The sequence below is a fragment of the Macaca nemestrina genome, chromosome 8 (assembly GCF_043159975.1).
Source record: "Macaca nemestrina isolate mMacNem1 chromosome 8, mMacNem.hap1, whole genome shotgun sequence".
In the NCBI taxonomy this organism is placed as follows: domain Eukaryota; kingdom Metazoa; phylum Chordata; class Mammalia; order Primates; family Cercopithecidae; genus Macaca; species Macaca nemestrina.
The window spans coordinates 72,883,809-72,904,686 of NC_092132.1; the positions used below are offsets into that span (position 1 = coordinate 72,883,809).

General features: G+C 38.5%; 1 protein-coding gene across 1 annotated transcript in view; it reads right to left on the reverse strand.

The window, feature by feature from the left end:
* Nucleotides 1-4,799, reverse strand: part of LOC105483591 (potassium voltage-gated channel subfamily B member 2) — a 409,729-nt gene extending 404,930 nt beyond the window's left edge. Inside the window, exon 1 of the mRNA XM_011744511.3 lies at nt 4,134-4,799. The gene's annotated coding sequence lies outside the window, so the exon portion shown is untranslated. The remainder of the gene's footprint in view (nt 1-4,133) is intronic.
* Nucleotides 4,800-20,878: the final 16,079 nt, after the last annotated feature.

The window sequence follows — 20,878 nt, forward strand, 5'->3', positions numbered from 1 at the left end:
CTAAACTACATTCTTATTTCAAATTAATGTCAAAAATATGGGGGTTGTCTCTTACTTTTGGCCTTTTTCAAGCATCCCCCTATAGTAATAACCAGGGCATCCTTTGGTGAGTGAGAAGATACAGTTCCAAATAAATCCAGGAACTGCAAGCATTTTTTTCTTGTTCTGCCTGGGCTCGTTCTTAACACTTCTGAATATCATAGTGGTTAAGTGAAGCCAGAGCACCAAGGTTCAAGCTTGACTTTACCATTTATTTCCTGTATGACTTTAGACAAGTTAAGAAAAGTCTCTAAACATTAGTTTTCACATCTATATAATAAAGGGCATTTCTGACAGCTACCCCATAGGGTGGTTGTGAGAATGAAAATAATACTTGCAAAGTGCTTAAAACAGTATGTGCCTTAAGTAAGTGCTATAAATAATAATAACAAAAACTTTATTTTATATATGTCAATAAAATAGTATTACTTGTAATCATAATACTCTAATTTAAATTTAAAATTAAATATTTTAATAATATTATTATTACTATTATTGTTTTCTAACAATTGCCAAATGCATAGTTTGTGAAAATTTTCATGATCCTCTTCATGGATTTGTCTTAATTAATTTGCTAAGTATTAAGTGCATTTCTGTATAAAAAAGATCTTTCATTTTGAACTATAACTGATTTTTCAATTAGTTTTTCCAGTTTTATTTTTTCCTTAAAAAATTCTTGAGGGGAGGGCCTAGCTTCTATATTTTTTGCATTTGTTACATTCTATTCAAGCACTCTTCTCCTTATACCTATATATATATATACACACACATATTTAGTAAGTAATAAATGAATTAATGAGTCAATGAGTGGCTATGGGACATCAAATCAGATAGCAAAGATAGTTACAATTCAACCTATAGGAACAGGCACTTTTTAAGATAAAATAAAAGGGTTTGGCTTACACAGGTCAAGGGATTACTGGTCTCACACACATGGCTTTCTGCCTCACAACCCGTACTTGCAGTTAAGAGTTGGTGGGAATACATATTTAAGAAGCACAAGGAGGAAATAAGCAATGAAACAGAATGTCCTACAGATCTAGGCTATAAAGATACTTGTAGAATGTGACTAAAAAATCTAATGCTGCTCTGCTCTATAAGCTTTATTCTATCACTTGGGGAGTAACAAAGTCATAAACTCTAGCCTTAAAAAAACAAAAAAAAACAGGCCGGGCGCGGTGGCTCAAGCCTGTAATCCCAGCACTTTGGAAGGCCGAGACAGGCGGATCTCGAGGTCAGGAGATCGAGACCATCCTGGCTAACACGGTGAAACCCCGTCTCTACTAAAAATTACAAAAAACTAGCCGGGCGAGGTGGCGGGCGCCTGTAGTCCCAGCTACTCGGGAGGCTGAGGCCGGAGAATGGCGTGAACCCGGGAGGCGGAGCTTGCAGTGAGCTGAGATCCGGCCACTGCACTCCAGCCTGGGCGACAGAGCGAGACTCCGTCTCAGAACAAAACAAAAAACAAAACAAAACAAAAAACACTGGGCTAAAAAAGAAATCACATATAATGCCTTTGTACTGTCCACTTGTCTGAAGCTTCTGCGAAAATAATAGGAATCACGATTTTATGTAAAAATCTGAAGAATATAAACAAATATCAAAAAATTACATTTTGAAATAAGTAGAATATCTTACCCTCATATATTTTCCTTAAAATATGTGTGAGATTTCCTATCAACTTTAAGAATCTTCCTTTGGAATTAGTCTTTAAGAGATAGTAAGTTTTAAAGGAACTAATTAGTTCTTTATGAAGAAAAAAATGCATTAGGGCAGAATGAAATGTATCTTACAGATTTCCTAGATTTGGGTCTACTTTCAAAATACGTTATACACTATACTGATCTCTCTACCATATAAGAATGCCAGATACGCATTCAAGAAAAAATATTTTTCAACGTTTAATGAAGGTGCTCTGCAGACTTGCACATTTGTAGACATGCAGGCAGGTATACAAAACACCTGGACAGACACACTCTTAAGTTGAGAAACGTGACCAAAACCATATCCTGCCATTTCGTTATTCTAGCAATCTCACTTTTATTATCATACTGAAAATTAAAAAGGCAGGAAGTTGCCCTATTGCCTAAACAATGAAGTTTTAAAAGCCAAACAGAAAGGAATGGATAAAGTAATAATTTCTACTAACCCCTCTGAATATTCAGTAAATATGTATGCTTGGAAAATTGAACTGTTGGATTTGGAGAACAGTGAAATGCAAAATAGTTTAACTGATGCAGGGATTGATTCTATTTGGAAAAAGAGGAGAAAAAGAAAAGAAAGGCAATAGAAAAGAAAGATGTGAGATGAGAACTCTCAAAGTGGCAGGCAGAGAGTGATTTTCTGGAGTCGATACGTGTGGGTTTGTGTATGAGGGAGATGTGAGAACACTAACATGGAGAGGGAAAGATGAAGGTTAAAGGAGGAAGAAAACAAACAGAACTGCCAAGTGATTCACTCTTTTCTCCAAAAGTCTGAATGGTGCCAGAAAAGGAAGAAGGGTACATTAGACAGAATTCTATTTGTGATAAACAATTGTTCTAAACCTGAAGGCAAGAGGGAGGGGATTATGGTATTTACTTTGTGAAGCATATTAACTCTTCTAGGTGATGAGGATACTTTTCCTTCAGTGGGGAAGAAAGTTATTTCTACATTGGACCTTCAGTATTTTCAGAGTCCATGCAATCACACAAGTAAGCACTTTATCCATGCCCTTACATTAAAAACACCACCTCAAACAGCAATTAAATGTGCATACACATTTGTAATGTGTCAAATTACTAAACTGAGTTAATTTAAGAACAAAGAACTCTCTAGCCTAGATGTCTAGTCTAGATGGGTTTTACTCATGTATTACAAGTTAAGCTTTGGACAACTTTATATGTATTGACACACACACACACATACATGCCCCTAAAGAGTGAAATAGATAAAACAAAACTGTATTTTCTTTATATACAACTTAAGAATGTTACCCTCTTTTATAAACTCTTTCCTGTAAGTTATTCAGCACTGACAGGTAAGACAAGATTTTTGACCGAAATCTCTCTCTCTCTTGTACAATGAAGTGTAATATATTGATTGCTGTTTATTGGTAAATAAACCAAGAGACCTCCGTCCCACACTATACTACACATTTAACGACAACAATAAAATGCTTACTCTTCCTTTCCCTCGGTTTCAAAAAACCAGATTTCCAACAAAATAAAAAAAAAAATTAGTGCAAAAATGAAAATGTGATACGATACTTAAAATCTTGACATTATTGCACAACTTGATTAGAAGGAATGTGGAACCTGCGTGGAATTAACCCAGTGTATGTGCATACTAATTTTTTTCAATGTAATCTTGTATGCATTATTACTTATTGTTGAAACACATGTGCAGTCATAAATGTTGCATAAATGGCATGTTTGTGCATATTGCACACTGACAGTTTTTATGAATGAATACACATAAATGCTCACAACTCGAGAAAATGGATGGCGGCATACTATTTTGAAGAGGATCATTAAGCATCAGGAGCAAATGATGAGGCAAATGGTCGATGTCTTTTGGTGCTATTCAGGGCAAACGTATTCCCAAGTCCCCTAGCAGAGTGTGTTGGCAACAGCCATGAAGCGCTTTCCTTAGAGACCCGTTCTCCCCCTCAGGAACCGTGCTACAGAACGGAGACCGCGCACCTCTTGAAGAATAAAATGCATGCATGTCTCTGTGTTCTGAGGATCGTTCATACATCAGAGGCATCACACTCCCTAAATCCAGTCCCACAAGTGTGTGCATGTGAGTGTGGCATTTACCAACAAATAGACGGAAGGCAACAAGAGCTCGGCTCCTAGAAATAACATCCCCATCCCTTCCCAGTCAGGCTGCTTGGAAGCTTTTCAGGGGCTAACACTTGAGCGCCTTCCCCACCAGGAAGGAGCCTTACATTAAAAACCCTCTCAGGGCTAAGTCAGCTTTGTGTGTAAGTCCACTGGGCGCCATATGGCAGTTTCCAATTCCTTTAGCAACTCAAGTGTGGCTAGGCTGCCGCGATGATTCATTCTTAAAGGAAGACCCCTTCGGGGAGCAGCAATGCCCCCGCCACTTACCTAGCTCCCACAGACCCCGCTCAGCAGGCGGCATAGGCTCGGGCACCACAAAGGGCTGTGGGATTCCCCGCTCCCTCCAGGGAGCCTCTCCCCGCGACGATCCCCTTCGCCAGTGATCTGTCGCTGGAAATCCCCCTCCCCTCCACAGAGGAGGGTCTCCCCGGCTGGCTGGAGCTCCTGGCGTGCTTTCCCCCTGTCTTTACATCCCTGACTCTGGTTCACAGTCTCTAGTAGGAAGGTTCAGAGGAGAGGCGGCGGGAGGAAGCTAAGGCATCCTTTAAAAGAACAATAATCTTCATCGATCTTCACCCCCTTCCCCACGCGGGGTCCCCATCCCCCTGCCGCCGCCACCGCCACCCAGACCAGAGAGGGCTGGAACAGAAGAGGAAAAATCGAGCGGGGCTGAGCTCGCCGCGCGGAAGGAGCTGGAAAGCGAGCCGCGCCAGCCCGGGAGTTGCCGCTCGCTGGGGCTGCCCGAGGCGCAGCGGCGGCGGCGGCCGCGAGGGCGGAGGGCGGAGGGCGGAGGGCGGAGGGCGGTGGGTGCTTGGTGGGTGTGTGTCTGTGGCGGAGCAGGGTAGAGGCTGCGCGCGGGAGGCTAGGCGGGGCGCTCTGGGGCGCCGCTCCCCCGCCCAGCAGCTCGCCGGCCCGGCGCGCACACACGGCTGCGGCCACCCCAGCCTCCCGCTCCGCCTCCTCCCGCGCTCCGCGCACCCGCGGGCTGGAGCGGCCGCCGCCTTCTCTTCCTCTTCCTCCTCCCCCTCCTTCTCCTCGGCGCTCGCGGCTCTCAAGGTGGGCGGCGGGGCGGGATGGCGGGGCTGCGCTAGCCGGCGGGGCACCTCTGGGGACGCCGGGGCTCGGCCTCGCGGCGCCGAAGCTGTGCGCTCGGCTGGGGACAACGCTCTGGTGCCCAGGGCGCGGCTGGGGCGCGGGCGGGCGCCGCCCACACTTCGGCGAGGTGCTTCCCTCAGCTCCCGCGCGCCCGCTGCTCCTGCTGCCCCGGGCCTGGCTCCACACCCACCTGCTTCGCTCTGCAGCTCCCAGCCGGCTGCGCTGGGCTAGAGGGACGCAGCCCCCGCGGCTGCAGCGAACCCGGGGCCGGGAAAGCCCCGGGACGCCCGGCCGCGACGCACTCCTGCTGGCTTCGCAGGATTCCCTCGGCCCTTCTGCGGCTTCGCAGGATTCCCTCGGCCCTTCTGCTTCCAACTGCAGGGCTGTCCTCCCGCCCGCCCACAGCACGACCCTGACCCTGGACTGACTGCTCGACCCCAGGGAACTGGGGCGAAGACAGATGGCTCCTGAGTGATGGTGTCAGGATTATTTTCCTGGAGAAAGAGCTGCGGAGATAACTAGGAGCGCAGATAAGATCTGACTTTCCTCGGGACACCTCCAGCCCCGCTCGCTCGGGGGCCGTCCCTAGCCCCGAGTGACCCCGCTTTCCTGGGTTTGAGGGTAAAGCCGGGTCCGTGGCAGCCTTAACTCTTGCTTCTCATGGGGGCGCTCTTCATACTCTGCTTTCTTTCCTTTGCCAATCTACTTACCAGCTGGAAAACTATGCCAAGTTCCTCCTTGGCGAGGCCGCCAGGTGGACACTCAGACCCGTACCCACTTCCAGGGCGCGGTAAAGACAATGAACTTGAGTAATAACACTGAACCTTACATATTCTTGACCCCAGTGCTCCTTCACAGTCGCGAAATAGAGACCGCCGGCACAGTTACAGGGGCTTTCAGGAAAACAAAGTAGCTTAAAACACCTTTTAGAAACGAACGCAGGCCATGACAATCTATTTAAAGCTGGGACTCGTAAGTTTCTATAGACCAAGAAAGATGCTGTTGAAGAAGGTCCAAGTACACTGTTTTAAATATACTCCATGTCATCCTTGCCTTAGTTTTAGCCCTGATATGCCCTGAAATGCGCTATCCTCTGATTCTCTGCACCTTGACTTCCCACCTCCCTAGGGAGGTGGCCTTACTTTGTACTGAGGGTTTTTGGTTTGGGGGTGGGTTTTTGTTTTGTTTTGCTTTGCTTGTTGTTGTTGTTTTGAGGTGTCAGATGTTGGGCGGGATATTTAGCATGGAGATTGGCCCTTCTGATGCTGTCGCCCTCCAGCAAGAAACGGCCCTGCCCTTTGCTCTTCTTGGGGCTTCTCAATTATGAACACTAGGAAGAGGTCACCCAGATTCCCAAACTCTTATCCCCAACTCTGGCCCAGTCCCAAGCTCCAGCTCCACATTTCCAGGGACCTGCAGGCAGTCCATTCCCTCCCACCCAGCCTTTCCACCCTCCCACACAGTTTAAATAATTTCTGCCAATTGCTTTTCCCCTCGCAAAACCCTAACCTTATCATTTCCCTACTCACAAATACTCCCTGGTTTCCCATTTCCTACCAAATAACGTCTGTGCACCTCTGTGCCATTGCATGCGAGTATCTGGGATACTCTTCTCCAGGTCTTACGTCCAAATCATTACAGTCCTGGAAGAGTCACTTCAAACTCTGCCTCTTCCATGACTTCTCCCTTTTGGTGTCCATTGCACAATGTCCCAGCAATCTTTTTAAGACATATATCACCTTCCACTTCCTATACCATGTATTTACTGTGTACATTTCTTAACATTTTAAATTCTAGGGTCCCCCAGAAACAATTCCATGTCCCTTTATTGTTTGCATTCTTTACGTCTAACCCAAAGCCATACATCTGAGATATACGTATTCATCTAACAAAGATTTATTTTGTAGTTTTTCTCATTCCATCAATATTTGTTAATTGAATGGAATTTACAAAATATTTTTAGGCTAGGAAGACTTCTTCAAATTCATTTCGAGTGTGCCTAAACTTAACTTAGCATGACTTTTTATAAATGTAGGAGTGCCAAAAATCTCCTTTGTTAGCTCTCTATCAACATTACTGATCACCTCGCTAAGAATTTAATAATTTGACAAATATTTGTTTACATTTTTACCTTAAATTTCCATTAGATTTTAGAAATCTGAATATTTTTGCCTACTATCTAAGTGGTCATTAGTCAAGAGAGTAAATTATCCTTTGGGTGAAACGCAATGCTGCTATCTGCATTTCTGGGAAGCAGGGCACTAGGAGTAAGTTATCCATCAGCTCTGAGTCCTGTATGTGAGCATGCAATGACAAGAAAAAACAATCTTTGGGGGGAAAAATGCTAATTTTGCTTCCTAAATGACTCATAGCTCAAATGGATTACAGAGAATCACCCCTGGCATACAAGTTGTTTGGAATAGCAGAGTTCTCCATATGCACAGCTTGAATTCCGAATGGCTGCAGAGACTCTTGTGTTGATTATCATCATGTGGCTCCACTTCCTTAGTAAATTTGGGTAATTTGGGGTTTTTGTTCAGTTGTTTGCCAAAGAAAAAATTAAAATGATCTAGCTGAAAAGTCAGACATGTTTTCACATCGCTCCCTTTAAGTCTTTTGTTTATCTTTATTGATATTTACGGAACTGTTCCTTTTGCTTGTATTTCAATTTCTCACAATTACCTTGAGTTATGACTAAATTATATTCCAGTAAAGGAGAGAAATATCTGTTTGAGATGTCAAAATACTTTCTTCATAATGCTTGGTCAGATAAATAACTGTAATATAAATATAACCTGAAATAGCCTTATGCGTATCATTAGGTACAATTTAGATGAAGAATGTGTTTCCTCACATATCATAGGCTGGTGTATAAAAATATATATGTATATGTACACAATACCAAACATAATAGATTCTTGGTATTTTTTGGTTGGATAAAGTATCTGAGCAAAACCAATTTAAAAAAAAAGATACAGCTGCAACATGTTTATCAGAGCACAATTTACAATTGCAAAGATATGGAGTCACCCAAAGTGCCCATAAACCAATCAGTGGATAAAGAAAATGTGCTATAAATACAACATGGAATACTCCTCAGCCATAAAAAAGAATGAAATATTGTCTTTTGCAGTAATTCGGGTGGAGCTGGTGGCCATTTTTCTAAGTAAAGTAACTCAGTAATGGAAAACAAACTACCGTATGTTCTTTCTTATAAGTGGGAGCTAAGCTATGGGTACACAAAGGCATACAGAATGGAATAATGGACATTGGAGACTCAGAAGGGAGAAGGGTAAGAAGGAAGTAAGGGATAGAAAACTACTCATTGGGTATAAAGTGCGCTACTCCGGTCTCAGACTTCATTGCTATACAATTCATCCGTGTAACCAAAAACCACTTACACTTCTAAAGCTATTAAAGTAAAAAAAAAAATAAATAATAAAAAGATGTGAACCCCATTAAAGGGAGAAACGTAAACATATATGTAAATGTGTTTGTGAGTGGGTATGTGTGTATATTCTAGAAGATTGTATATTAACAAGCTAAGAGAGTTATCTCTGAGTTGAGAGGCAGGTTTTGTTTTATTTGGTATAAACTATACAAAAATGGGTGGATATTTATCTTCAAATATCAGAACCATGAAGACACTACTTTCATTCTTAATCATAAACCACGTATATACACAGATGGGACTGTACTTCTTAAATTTATTTTTTTATAAGGGCAAATATTACTATGGTACTTATTGTCATACAAGAGAGTGACCACTGAAGGGTACACAGAATTTATCATATTATTAAATGTAATATGCCTTCTTTTTTTCCTCTAAATAAAAATATAGGAAAGCTTGAGCAATTTTGAGCAACTCACAGAATCTTAGCCACTGAAATCCTACACTAGCACATTACTGTGAAGGCTTGAAAAATAAATGAGCTGTCTGTGTCTTCCTTGAGGAGATAAGTACTATCTCATTGATTCTTTCATAGTTAGTTGAGATTTGGCTGTCCTTTGACTATTTAAAGTAAGAGATAAGCTCCAGACTGACCGGATTTGTATGTTTTTTAACAGTTCTTATTCTGAGTATGAACTTTTTGAAAAATGCCAGATGTTTAAACACATATTTCTGCCATGTAATAGCATGACTATAAGTATTGTGTTTGAATCCACACTTAGACCAATTTGCAGATACCATTAGTGTCTAAGCAGCCTAGCTTGTTCTTAGGAATCCATGAAGCTTAGGGTAAGAGGTTTCTGGGGCCAGTGAACGGGAAATGTTAAAAACATGCCACTTAGGATCTGAAATTTAGCCACATTATTCCAAGACATAGTGGAACAAGGATTGGATTCCTAGTCAGATTCAAGTCCCATCTCTCTTATGTAATTGTGTTGTGTAGGCAAAGATAAATAAAAGGCCTTACTACCTGTCAGTCACTGGTCTAAATTCTTTATAGGTATTGGCTAATTTAATCCATAAAATAGTTGTTTAAAGTAGATAATATTGTTGTTATCCCAGTTAATAAAGGAGGTAACTGAGAGAATTTTTGACTGAGGATCATACTTAAATGAATTCAAATTTGACCTAAGGCCATATGACCTTAAAATTTTAGGCTATATTACGCCTACTTCACCCCACATTGATAACATCTTTCTGCTGTCTCATTACATTGTCTAGAGTTAATATGGGAAACTATTATATAAAATATTATATAGATTATATTTTATCAACATAAATCAGTTTATATTATTAATAAATTTATATTAATATAAATATATTATATAAAATTATATGTGATACTATATTGTATTAATATAATATAATAATATATTAACATAATATAATATATTGCTAATAGATTTGTATTAATATATTTGTTTATATAAATATGCTTATATAATTACTGTATATTATATACAATAATTATTATATTTTTTATTTTTAGGTATAAATGTGCGTGTTGTCAAACACAATCTACACAAAGATTGTTGGTCGTAAAGGGTGATGGAGGTAGATCATCTATCTTTTGTTTTCCCAGCAGGCAGACTGGTGCTGATCCACCCACAGGGCTCACTAGTTGTCTAATGACTCTTGTCTGTAAATTTCATCTGAGATGCCTGGGCACTTGGGGCACAAGGCATGTTGCCCTAGACTACGATGAAGGGTTTCAGGCTTACACAGGGAAGACACCTACATGGATCATAATCCACCCAGAAGTATTAAACACTTCAAGATTTTGAACGTACCACCAGTGCAGTGGAGCAAAAAGCTCTGGGGCCCTTAGAAATAGCAAATTTAGGGCCGGGGGTGGTGGCTCACACCTGTAATCCCAGTACTTTGGGAGGCTGAGGTGGGGTGATCACAAGGTCAGGAGTTCAAGACCAGCCTAGCCAACACAGTGAAACCCTGTCTCTAGTAAAAATACAAAAATTAGCCAGGCATGGTGGTGGGCGACTGTAGTCCCAGCTACTAGGGAGGCTGAGACAGGAGAATCACTTGAACCCAGGAGGCGGAGGTTGCAGTGAGCCGAGATCACACCACTGCACTCCAGCTTGGGTAACAAAGCAAGACTATGTCTCAAAGAAAGAAAGAAAGGAAAAGCAAATTTGAAGCACTTCCTATGCTTAGAACAAGAGGAAATGGAATCATCAACAGTAGACGAGGTGTAAATAGTTACAAGTGAAAGAGTTGCTTGGCAAATACAAGGGCATTATTCCCAGCTCCAGACTTCACATCATTATAAACAAAAAGTGGATCTAATGACAGAATATGTCCCTACTGGCCAGACAAGGACCTTGCCTGTCAAAAGCCATAAAAAGCAAGATTAAATTAGCTACCCTCAGTCTTTTCTGATAAATTTCCAAGTAGACACAAGACTCAAAAAATCAATCGAGTTTAAATTGTGGTAACTAATCCCAGTAGTGCTTTTATTCCCTTCTGGGAATAAAGCATGAGCTGAGAATACATTCAACTGAAACATACTTTCAAAGGTGTCATTAATTCTAAGAATGATGAAAAAGTAATGTTGCCACATTTTTTGGTCTTCCTTATAGTTGGTACTCTTGTACCTTCAGAACCTTCTTTGCAATATCAAATAGAAATATTGGTCATTTCTAGGATCTATAGCTTGACAATGATCATTTCCCAGAACTAATAAAGTTGTGGTTTAATGTTTTTTTCTAAATAAAATGTATTTTGGTAACAAGTATAAAAAGTCAGAGTGTTTTATAAGCATCCTAACATTGTATATTCAATAAAATTACATCAAGAACTTAACACAATGATTATTGAAGAACAATTAGTATTAAAGATAAATAGATGTGAAAATTGATAAACTCATATGAGAAGGGATATGAACTCAAATATAAGCACATTGTACTTAAAATACCACTACGAAGACAATTATTTTTTTTCAATAATGAAAATTTTTCAGAATTATTTTTTTTCAATAATGCCACGCTGCAGGTTGCTTAATTACTACTAACAAATTGCCACTTTATGGACTTGAATACATTTACAAATTATGGCACTCATATTCAATATTCGACTTCATATGTTACATATATTGTTTGATGTAAAATATTATCAATGTGCATTTTAAGTTTTTGGTTCCGTTTAATCATCTATTTCTAGTCAATAAAAAAAGACTTGTTTCAACAAACACAGGTATATATTTTAGAACAAAGAGCAAGTGATTTTGACTGAAATTTAAAAAACAGAAATGAAAATATTTTAAAACAAGACTTGTAAATGACCATTCCTCTCCACCACCACTTCTACTCTAGGCATAGCTAAACAAGACCAACCAGATTTTAGAATTTATTATATTTCATATTTGGTTTAGCTAATCACAGTGCTTACAGAGGTAATCAGATATGGAAAAGGAGAATCAAACATGGAAATTTATCTTGCTAAATGAGTCTAATTAGCGCAAAAGCAATCTAATTTGACCTTTTGCCCCTGCTTTCAAATAAGTTCCCAAACTGCCCCAGCAATCGATCAATTCACCTGGCACTTTGTGGGTGATATTGGTTTATTTCAAGAAGCAAATCTTCATGAGATTGAAGTTAGCTATGGCTCCTCTTTTCATATTCCTTTTCACCACATAAGAAAGTGAGTGTAATAGAAAACTAACCTCTCCTGAGAACAGCAACAAAAACAAAAAAACACATTCCTGTTGTGGTTAACGCTAATTGGATTAGGGGGATGAAATCTCACTTGCATTAGAGAACTTCTCTTGTTCCTTCTTTCTGTACTTATTCTCACCACCAAAATTAGACCTTGATATGATAACCAGAGGTGTATATCACTACTATCAGGTGATGTTCCCATCTATAGTACCCAGAGAAAAATGTGTCAATCTTTTATATTGTTTTAAAATTACTGAATGAAATAGTCATACAACTCAATATGATAACAGTTGATGCAAAAGAAATCTAGTGTAATCTCATCACATACTCTAAGTTGCATTAATTTAAAGTATTTCTAATAATTGTATTCCTATGAAAAATCTCTGAGGTTCAGCATTTTGCACAAAAATCTGAAGGGCACCATATAGGATATCATGAAATAATTGTCTGGAGAAGAATGTGTTTGTATATAGTACATAAAATGAAATTTACCTATTAAGAACTACAAGCTCAAGAGAGTTCCCAGGCATGAGACTTTCAATACAGTGCCAGGTTATTGCCTTACGTAATTTTCTATATTGCTTATGGCAATTACCAATAGTTATAGAACTAGAAACTAATGCAAAAATAGTTAATGAAAAAGCAGAGTGGATATATTGAATTAGTTAAATAGCAAATGCTGAGGAAAGAAGAAACACTTTTCTGTCTCTTTACAAACTCTCCAGTTTATTCCCTGAAACATGAAATTTGAGTGCCCAAAGACAATATTATTGTTTAGCTTTCAGAGCTATAAAATACTCCTGGCATCTCCATTTGAACGATGTGGCTGCTGACATTTAAATGACTCTGTTAAGATTTGACCTGGAAAATTACAGCTGATGCTCTACACTTTATTATCAGAAGAATGTAGCCACATTAGAAGGAGTTGGAAAAGAGTAACACAAACAATTAAAGAGGAAAATAGGAAGTGGGACATTAAAATTGTACTGCTAGAACAAATGATGATGAAACTGAGATATAGAGGTCCTATGTCCAAAGAATGATGATACAAGTATGAAGATAACATGGAGATTATATTCAATTGTTTAAAATGCATACAATAAAACATAAGATTAAAGAGAATTAAACCTATTTTTTAAAAGATGCATTTTACGGCCGGGCGCGGTGGCTCACGCCTGTAATCCCAGCACTTTGGGAGGCCGAGTCGGGCGGATCACGAGGTCAGGAGATCGAGACCATCCTGGCGAACACGGTGAAATCCTGTCTCTACTAAAAATACAAAAAATTAGCCGGGCGTGGTGGGGTGCGCCTGTAGTCGCAGCTACTGGGGAGGCTGAGGCTGGAGAATGGCGTGAACCCGGGAGGCGGAGCTTGCAGTGAGCCGAGATTGCGCCACTGAACTCCAGCCTGGGCGACTGAGCAAGACTGTCTCAAAAAAAAAAAAAAAAAAAAAAAAGATGCATTTTACAATGTATGAAAAATTACACAATACAAAGTATTGTTCTTTAGGTGTCTAGTATAGTAAGCCCCTCTTAAAAGAAAACAAAGCGGACAAAATAAAAAGAGACTTACAGAGGGTAACTGCTCATGGTAAAGGGTTTCTTTTCTCATATTCTCTAAGAAAACCCCCAAAACTCCCCCAAATGCTGTTTATTAGAACTTTTTTTCTCTGATAATGCTCATCAACGTAATGAGCAACTAAGATGCGATGCTTTCTTTGATTACGTAAATAATAAGGAACGTTAGGTAATATATCTTGGGCCCCCCTTTTATGTTGAAACTGTATAGTTATATCAGGTTCTATAAGCATTAACGTTATTAAATACTTGGACTACCTATCGTTATATCCTGTCATACTTATGTATTTAGAGAATTAAAATTCTAAGTCATTTCAAAATTAAAATTTGCTTGGCTATCTCATAGTAAATGACTTTGGCACAAAGTACTGTATTTTTTTCCCAAATATATTTGTGGATTTAGCAAACTTTTTAGTTTTCCTATTTGACACTCCTTTCTTCTTTTCTTCATATGATCACACTTGATGAACAATTATATCTACTGAAGTTAGAGTTGCAGTTTTAGTAGCTAAGAAAAACATACTCAATTCTAGCACAAGTTGAGTTATTCCTTGGAGAGTTGCATGGAAACAATGAAATGAGGAAAGCCAACTAAGTGTTGAGTGTGTCCTCCTCTCTGATGTCCCTACGTTTTTCTCCTTTGGGAACCATTGCCACCCCTAGAACTTTCATCTCTATGCAGACAACTTCCGAAGCCATATTCTCTAACCCTTGGACAATTTTCTAACAATTAGTAGTATGTTTACAACTGTCTTTTGGGTCCTTCCACTGGGATATTATGCCATGATCTCAAATTAATGAGGAAACAGATACAGAAATCCTGAGATATTCAGAGATATAAAACTCATCATAAATAGCTAGGCATAGAAATCATTATAAAGAGCACTTCCTCCTTATCACCACGCCTACCCGTGATATCACCATCCTCACCCATGATACCACCGTCCCCCAGCATGGAAGCTTTGACAGTTATCTTAAGTCATTGACTGCTCTTCCCCACATTGTTACTTACGAAGTCTTGATTTTTCTTTCACAATGTCTTCTAATCTAGGCTTGCATATGCACAAACACATGCACACACACACTCACACATGCACACACACTGCCTCATTCCTTGCCTCATACCCTCCAATGGAAATTTCCTTCCCATCTCACCTTCCAAAATCTTTACTGGTTGATTTGAGAACATTGCAGCTGGATTTAAGAATGATTCCCTGTTGTCTATAGAATAAATCCTCAATCTGTAATGGGGGGTTCAAAGGTTTCCATGATTTGACTCTATTCCCATGTTACCACCCTCATTCCCAACACATATTCCTGTAGTCACTATCCGTCAAAGAGACGTGGACTTTCTCAGTTCCACAATTTCAACTGTCCCATGTTCTTATCTTGGAATACTCTTTCTTTCCTTCTTCACCAATCAGAATTCTGATAAGTCCCACTTAAAGCTCATTTACACCCTGATGCCTTTCTTGACTACTTTAGGTAGAAGAAAGTCTCCTAAACTATAACCTATCATCTGCTACTCATCTATTCTAGAAAATGGTAACATTTAGAATAGACATATTTTTTTCCATCATAGATTAGATTTAAAATATATGTATTAAATACTGTCTCAAAATTACTTTTCATAGAGAATTTCAAAGGCCATCTGTTTCTTTAATTAGATGATCAGCATCTTAAGAGAAATTTGGTAGAGAAATAGTTAAAAACCACTAGCTTTGAAGTCACAACCATCTCTATGGCTCAATAAAAACTCAAAACGTTACCAAGAGAATGGGCAAGTTATTTAGCTTCTCAAACCCTTGGGATATTGGTTTGTAAGCAGGAAGAAGATATCCCCATCTTGAAACTTCATTTAAAACGTTAATTAAAATAACATATAAAAGAAAATGTGGTATATATACATAATGGAATACTATTCAGCCACTAAAAATTTTAATTAGTAGCAACAGGGATGGAACTAGGGGTCATTATGTTCAGTGAAATAAGCCAGACAGAGAAAAGACAAATATCACATGTTCTCACTCATATGCAGGGGTTTTAAAAAGTTGATTTCATGGAGGCAGAGTGTAGAACGAATGTTACAAGAGGCTGGGAAGTGTGAGTTGTGAGATAAAGGGAGGTTGGTTAATGAGTACAAACATACAGTTACATAGAAGGAATAACATTGCCTTCAATAGCACAGTCAGGTGACTATAGTTAACAATACTTTATTGCATATTTCAAAAGAGCTAAAAGAGAAGATTTGAAATGTCCCCAACACAAAGATATGATTAGTATTTGAAGTGATGGTTATCCTAAATACTCCAATTTGATAATTACACATTGTATGCATGTATCAAAACATCACATGTACTGTATAAGTATGTATTATTATGTATCAATTTAAAATAACATATGTAAAGATGTCATTCCTGGAAGGCACTCAACAAACATGAATTCTTCTTTCTCTTTGTGTCTTTTCAGTAGTTGACTCATGGTGGGAACTTGGTCAAAATAAATTAATAACCCAAATTCTTGTAACAATTTAAATTTTTATCATTTCTTAGGAAAAAAAGTAGCTCAGTGTCTCTAGAGCCAAAGCACATATAGAGATTGGAGAGTAATAGAGTCAACAATAAAGGTTGGAACAAGAATGTGGAAAACCTTGATTGTCAAGCTATACACTATTTTACTCACTTACTCTGAAATAAGACATGCTGAAACACTTGAATCAAGAGTCACCTCTTTTAAATTTGCCCACATTATAATATATGGAAAGCAACCAAAGTAGGTGCTAGATACTTGCAAAAGCATGAAGGTGGTTTCAGAAGGCTGAGCTAACATCCCGGCCTTGACGATGAATAGCTGTGCAACCCTAGGCAAATCCCTTTACTCACTGAACCTCTGTATTCTCATCTATAAAATAGGAGTAATAATTCCCTTCTCATGGAATTTATTTCAGGATTAAGTAAGATTAGGTATGTAAAATATTATTCATAAGATGCAAAGAACCATATGAATGTAAAATATTAAGAATGTCATATGTGTCCTGCTTTAGAGATTATAGTATTATTAGAGTTAGATTTGGTGAGATACATCATAGGGTTTGTAAACCTTTACAAAAAAATTAAGGTGCAGGTCTATGTTTATGGTGGAATGTGAGTTTAACAATAACGTGATGATGGAGTTGACTCCCATTTCAGAGAAGGGCCACAGCTACAAAGAAGGTAACAGTACCAAAAGCAGTAAGCAGTGATCCCCGTAAGATGGGCTCATTCAATTGCTATTTGTCCTTTTCTTCTTTTTCTGATCCCAGTGCTGCCAGATTTCAAGAGCAGGCTAAAATCCCATAAAACAAAATAATATAATTTGACTGTTTACTAAATGTATAAGACAACATTGACTACTGGAAAAAGTAATAGCATTATATCAAGTTAAACTAAATCCAGTAGGCAGAAAATTCAATAGAATGTTGCAAAACAAAAGCATGCATCTTGCTTTGAGCCCTAAAGACCAACAAGGGAATGGTGGTGATGGTCTCCATGTGGAAAAACATTGCCTTGAGTTTCTGCACTCAGGTATGAGAACAGCTGACTGTAGTACCATAGTTGACTGTGTTGCTATGATGCTGGATATAAAGGTAATTAGGCCCCAAATCTTGTATGACTTTAAGGAGTACAGATAATTCAATTCAAATTCTGAAATCACTGATCTGAAGTTGCTCACAAATTGTAAACAGAATTAAGGAGCAAGTAATAATCATTAATATTGTTTATGTTTCTTGATATCATTTAGGAGGCATTCATCATTGACTTTCTGGTTGCAGAAAAGATTGTATTTATTTATCTAGTAATAATAGGAAACATAAAAGCAGTATTGTGTAAGCTTATGGATGTGTGGGTTGTAATATCTATTATGTACATAAAATATTTAGAGGACAACTCAACTATGTTCATATTATTAGTTACTGAAAATGAACTCAGAGCCTAAGTACATAGAAAAAGTTTACTCGAAAGTATAGCTCTTACCAATATATTATAATTATTTCTGGTTTGTATTTAAGCCTTCAGGCTTGGTAGTCTTCTCATTTAAAGGAAGAAAATGAAAAATTGAAACACATCATTTTAATTAAAATTCCAGGATCAAAAGATACTGAGCAGTCTCCCTTGATAAAATCAGTCCCAACAGTGCTTTTGTCTTTACAGTTAATGATTAGTTTCATGGTTTTCCATGCTTTTTTTTATATAAGGATCTATAGTTCTTAATTAGGAAGTAGGACTTCAGTATTTCTAAGTTGCAACATAGCGTAACAAGCAAAATATATCCACATAAGATTCAAACTCCTTGTTGGAAGAGGTACAGAAAATCTTGTCTTCATTGGAAGTATATGGTCAATTGGTTGCAGAGATCTAAAACTTGCGGGGATGACTTATTTTTAAACACCACAACCAATTTTTGTATTTGTTTTGTTTTGTTTTGTTTTTAGATGGAGTCTTGCACTGTTGCCCGGGCTGGAGTGCAGTGGCATGATCTCAGCTCACTGCAACCTCCACCTTCCAGGTTTAAGTGATTCTCCTGCCTCAGCCTCCCAAGTAGCTGGGATTAGAGGTGCCCATCACCACGCCCAGCTAATTTTTTGTATTTTTAGTAGAGACAGAGTACTATGTTGGCCAGGCTGGTCTTGAATGCCTGACCTCGTGATCCATTCACCTCAGCCTCCCAAAGTGCTGGGATTACAGGTGTGAGCCGCCGCACCAGGCCTATTTTTAAAAATTTTATTTGTTAGTAATTTGTGTATGTATTTATTTTTAAATTTTAATTGACAAATAATAATTGTACATATTCATGGGATACACAGTGATGTTTCTATGTATATAGTGCATAGTGATCAGCTGTAGGTAATTAGCATATCCATCGTCTCAAACATTTATCATTCCTTTGTGTTGGGAATGTCCAGTGTCCTCATTCTAGCTATTTGAAACTCTAAAATATATTATTGTTAATTATAGTCATCCTACAGTGTATAGAACAGGGGTCCCCAATCCCCCGGTCCCATACTGGTGTGGTTTGGAACTGTGGCCTGTTAGGAATTGGGCCACACAGCAGGAGGTAAGCTGCAGGCAAGAGAGCATTCCGGCCTGAGCTCTGCCTCCTGTAAATTAAGTGGCGGCATTAGATTATCATAGAAGCATGAACTCTATTGTGAACTGCGCATGCGAGGGATCTAGGTGTGTGCTCCTTATGAGAATCTAACTAAAGCCTCATCATCTGAGGTGGAACAGTTTCAACCCCACACCACCCCCACCCTCTGCCCCTGTCTGTGGAAAAATTGTCTTCCGTGAAACTGGTCCCAGGTGCCAAAAATGCTGGGGACCACTAGTATGCAACTTTTTCCACCTGTCTAGATGTAATTTTGTATCTTTTAATAAATCTCAGTCTATCTCTCCCTTCCCCTGCCCTTCCCAGCCTCTGCTCTATTTTTTACTTTTATGAGTTCAACTTTTTTTTTTAGCTTCCACAAATGAGTGAGAACATGTGGTGTTTAACTTTATGTTCCTGGCTTATTTCACTTAGCATCCTCCAGTTCCATCCATCTTGACTTCAATGACAGAATTTCACTCTTTTTAATGGCTGAATAGTATTCTGTTGTGTATATATACACCACATTTTCTTTATTCATTCATCTGTTGTTGGACATCTAGGATGATTCCATATTTTGGCTATTGTGAATAGTGTTGCAATAAACATGGGGGTATAGAGGTCCCTTTGGTATGATTTTCTTTCCTTTGGATAAATTCCCAATAGTGGAATTGCTGGATCACATGGTAGTTTTATTTGTAATTTTCTGAGGAACCTTCACACTGTTCTCCATGGTGGTTGTACTAGTTTATATTCCCACCAACAGTATATAAGAGTTCTCTTTTCTCCAAATTTTTTCCAGCATTTGTTATTTATTTATTTATTTATTGTCTTTTTAATGATTGCCATCCTAACTGGCTCATTGTGTTTTGATTTGTGTTTCCCTGATGATTAGCGATGCTAAACATTTTTTCATATATTTGTTGGCCATTTGTGTGTCTTCTTTGAGAAATATCTGTTCAGATAATTTGCCCACGTTTCAATCGGACTGTCTGTTTTTGTTTTGTTTTGTTTTGTTTTGCAATTGAGTTGTTTGAGTCCTTGTATACTCTGGATACAATTGTCTGTCAGATAAGTACTTTATAAGTATTTTCTCCCTTTCTGTATGTTGTCTTTTCACTCTCTTGTTTTCTTTGCTGTGTAGAGGTTTTTAGTTTGATATAATCTCATTTGTTTATTTTTGCTTTTGTTGCCTGTGCTTTTGAGGTCTTACTTATAAATTTTTTTCTTAGACCAATGTCCTGAAGTTTTTCTCTTATATTTTCTTGTAGTAGTTTTATTGGTCTGGGTCTTACACTTAGATCTTTGACCCATTTTAAGTTGATTTTTGTACAGGGAGGGATGGGAGTCTAGTTTCATTCTTCTGCTGATGGATATGCAGTTTTTCCAGCACTATTTATTGAAAAGACTGTCTTCCTTAATGAGTGTTCTTGACATCTTTGTCAAAAATGAGTTGACTGTAGATATGTGGATTTATTTCTGGGTTCTCTATTCTGTTAGATTTTTTTTTTTTTAGCAGATAAAGTAACCATAAGTTAAGTTTGAAGCTTTATCCTTTGTTGAAAATATAAGGGAAAAGGTCACTCTGAATTTCTCATGTCTTCGGTAGGTAGGTCTTACTTTAAGAAAACATGCTAGGAACTTTCAAGATTAAAATGAGAAACCACGCTGTCTTCAGATTTTTCACAGTAAAAGTCTTTAGATTTCTGAGTAAAAATTATTTTCAGCCTAGAATTTGACACTTTTCTGAACTATCAATAAAGTCTAAGGGAAAATTTAAAAGATTTTTAGACTTTTAAGGACTCAAAATATTTTCTTCTCACTCATCATTTTAAAAACATATTCTAAGTAGCTTATCTGATTTTTCCATATTCTTAAAATTTTTACTGTGGTGAAATACACATAACAAAATTTACCATTTTAACACATTTTTTCCTTTTTTTGAGATGGAGTCTATCTTTGTCCCCCAGGCTGGAGTGCAGTGGCGCAATCTCAGTTAAGTGTATGATTTATGTGGTATTAAATACATTTCCATTATTATGCAACCATCCCCTATCCATTCTAGAATTTTTGTATCATGCCAAACAGAAA